At 33.9% G+C, this 3977-nt stretch overlaps 1 pseudogene; it reads left to right on the plus strand.

The window, feature by feature from the left end:
• The first annotated feature begins 648 nt into the window (after positions 1-648).
• Positions 649-3172, plus strand: LOC129890101 (RNA polymerase I termination factor-like; annotated as a pseudogene).
• Positions 3173-3977: the final 805 nt, after the last annotated feature.

A 3977-nucleotide genomic window follows, 5' to 3' on the forward strand; every position in this document is an offset into this window, starting at 1 on the left:
TTTTATAAAATATAAAAGTTTGGGATAGTTTTTAAATTTTTTAGAATTCCCACATAGAATTTGGACCGAGCTCTAGTTTTTTTTTTCTAAAACTTTGGAACTTATATGCCAAATACTAATTTTCAAATTTTTTCCAAATATATTTGTGGCCAAATGGCACCTAAGAATATAATTGTTTTTCACTTTATTAAAATAGGAAAAATTTCACTCCAATTATAAATCAGTTTCCGTAGATATTCCAGAAACCTAAAGTTAGTATTTCAAATTGTTTTATCCTTAAAATTAGGGATTCAAACTTTTTTTCTCCTTATTTTGTAATTGAATATCCCTAAAACTAGGGATCTAGTTATTAAAATTGTCCCATTTTATTTGGAGTAATTATTAGTTAAAACACTCTAATTAATATTTTTTCCTATTTCACTAAATCCCTGGAATTAGGATTCAATTATTTTGTTTCCTAAGTCATGTATACAAATTTACTAATAGAATAAAGACTAATATTTACCAATATAAAGATATTAATACAAATACATGTATACCACTTTATTGACCAAATAAATATCAATGTATACTAATTTATTAGGTGAATACGGATTAAAAAAGAATTAGTTTGGTATAAGTATCCTGAGTATACTTCATACTAAAATAACACACAATTATCGACTATTTTATTCCACATTTATTCTTTAAAATGTTAAATTTTGTCCTTTAACAATGGAACTTATGCTTATGCTTAGTGGTTAAACAGCCGAATTCATCAAAAGGTATCAAAGCCCAACCAGAGCACAACAATGGCGGCAACGACAATGGAGCGTGACATCTTCAACGATGGTATACACTCTCTATGTTAAAACTCTATCGATGAACTCAATTTTTGTTCTATTTTTAGATCCATCATGATAAACCGTTAGATCCATATACCATGAGAAGTATTTTCCTGTTTGGTAATCAATAGTAAGTTATTCTTTTTTATGCTTTAAAAAACACATACTTTGTCATCCAAGGGTGCGTGGTGCATTTTGGAGAGTCTGAGCAACATAGCCTTAGTGTAGCACATTCAGGTCATCAAAGCTGTTAGATTCGTAATAGGATACAGGTACTTATTAGCTGTTTGAAAGAAAAATTGTAGATCCATATACCTTGAGTACTTTCCTGTTTGGTATATAATAAGCAGTATGTTTTTCTTTTTTTGTTCTTAGAAAACAGATATTTTGGCCTTAAAAATACTAGCATTCAGGATATCAATGTGTGATCTATTCTTTTTCGTATCTAGTTTGTGTTTTTCTTCAAGTTTGTAACTGATGTGTTTACTATGATATGGATTTGCATCTGTGGAAAAATAGCAGATACAAAATGAGGTGACGCCGAATTATTTACTTCACAATGTATATCTTCAATCCCCTTATATCTGCTTATTGATTTATTAAGGTATAATGTAACATTAGATATGATGAATTTTTATTGTGATTAAATCGTGTTCTATCTAGGCCATATATGACTTCATAAATCATGGTATTAGCAAAGTAATGTATTCATTAGGTTAGCAGATGCTATTGCAGATTATGGAAATATTGTGGCTGAAGTTAATCAAAGTGACATTTCTTCAACTATGGAAGAGATAGAAGAACAAAGCAGAACAGATAATCGTAATACCAGAAAGAGGAAAAAGACAACATTACGACACAGTTCGGAAGATGAAAGGAATGAAAAGAGAGTGAGATTCTCTGGTCATGTTCAGATTTTCCCTTCGTTCAGTGATACAAATGGTGAGAACCATGAAATCGAGGAAGAAAATTTACTCCATGTCAAACGATTCTCAAAATTAGAAGATGAAATTGTCAAGGAGGCCGTTAATAAATACATAGAGATACATAACTTGGGCGAAGAAGGTCTGAAAAGGATTGTGAATTCTAGATCTTATCCTGAATTAAAGGGTTGCTGGAAAGAAATAGGGAGTGCTATTCCATACAGGCCTTATACTGCGGTTTATTATCGTGCACAAGTCTTGTTTCGAAGGAGTGAGACGCGTAAATGGACTGAAGAAGAGTATGATATGGTACGGAAGTTCCAGAAAGAGCATGGGAATAATTGGAAGGTTTTAGCTGATGAACTTGGTAAACATCGGTTTCATGTGAAGGATAGATGGCGAAGGCTAAAATTGCTAATCAGAAGAAAGGACAATGGACTCAGGAAGAGTACCAGACTTTATTTGATTTAGTAAACACCGATTTGAGACTGAAGCTTTCTGAAGAGAAGAAATCTAAGTATGGGATGTTACGAGATAGTATTGCTTGGAGTGCAATAAGTGACAAATTGTCCACGAGAACTGATGCAAATTGCTTCTTGAAATGGTATGATCAATTAACATCATCAATGGTGGCCAAAGGTGAATAGGCGGATGCTGATGACTATCGCCTAGTTGATGCACTTTCTGAGCTGGATGCAAGTTGCATAGAAGATGTGGATTGGGACAATCTTCTTGACCATAGGTCTGGAGAGATATGTCGCAAGAGATGGAGCCAAATGGTTCTTCACATAGGTCAACTTGGAAACAGGTCTTTTGCAAATCAAGTAAAAGTTTTAGCTAAGAGATACTGTCCTGATTTGGTCGAAATAAGAGAGGCTTGGGATAGTAAACCACTCGTTCCATGATATGCCCATCGCTCAGCAGGGATGTGTCTGTAGAGAGTTAACAGCAACATATACGATTGGTAAAAAGTTTAGTAGAACACTTAGAAGACATAATTTGATAGAGGGCAAGAGGCAATAAACTCAGTTGATTACCTCCTTCATTGTTGCAGGTGTGTATGGCAAATGTGGACTATGTTAAGAGGGCGCGCAATAGAACAAGTTATCACCTGTTTCGTAGCATGATTTGTTGACTTATAACTCTTTGTACAATACAATACTATGTGATGTCCACACGTCATTAACATGCTCGAGAGTTTACCTTAGGTAGTTACTCTCTCTTTTTGCAGTTTTGCATCTTTTAGTTGCATTTTGTTGGTCTTTTAGTTTGTCTTATGCTGTTTTTATAGGTCTTAGATGGAACTATCCATGTGATATGTGGAGTTTAGGTTGCATACTTGTTGAGCTTTGCAATGAAAACTGCAAGTGAGTTTAGCCTTTTTGAGTAAAGGTGTTGAGGATTTATAATGCCTATGTTTGTTCGGACTCTTCAGAAATGTTGTTGCACACATGTTGGATCCCCCAAAAATGGAAGGTTCCGGCACACGCCCGTCGGCGTTTTTGCTTATTCTCTCATGAAGAAGAAATAACTGAGACGGGCTGCTAGGATATTTTTGACGATCTTCTTCACTTTTAGTTCAATCAAACTCTAGTTACATGAAGGAAGAGGCTTAGAACTATCATGCCCTCTGATCTGGCCTAATTGTCTAAATGGCAAGACAATATGCAACATTAGCTCCTGATGTTATTTTGTCCTAATATATTGTTCCATTCGATCTTTTAGGTCCCGACTTCACCTCAATGGTTAGGCCACCACGCCCGTAAAGTCTATATGTGATAGATAGACTTCTAAAATTATGACATATTTGCTTACTTGAACATAATTTCTATCCATGAAAAGAAAAAAAAATGACTCATTCCACAAAATTAAAAACTTTTTTAGAAGGTACAAATAAAAAATTCTCTTTATTTGATTGAGTCCTATTCTACATGTCCATGCCGGCAATAATGAATCATAACTCTTCAACCTAGCATTAGTTAGCCTTTTTACTTGCTTAATTGTTGGTGTTGCGGGTGTTTTGTACATAATTATACATTATTATTTGCATTATGTTATTTATTTTGGACCTTGTAGGATAATAATTTATATGAATTTAAGTAAGTTTCAAGTGTTCTCATATTTTTTTATGCTTGAATAAGCTAAGGTCTATTTAAACTATTCCATAAGAAATTTCGAGACCTGTGTATGGAAAAAATCCTATTGGGAATGTCACTTCCGAATGGGTCCT

This window comes from Solanum dulcamara, chromosome 1 (assembly GCF_947179165.1).
Source record: "Solanum dulcamara chromosome 1, daSolDulc1.2, whole genome shotgun sequence".
Lineage (NCBI taxonomy): Eukaryota > Viridiplantae > Streptophyta > Magnoliopsida > Solanales > Solanaceae > Solanum > Solanum dulcamara.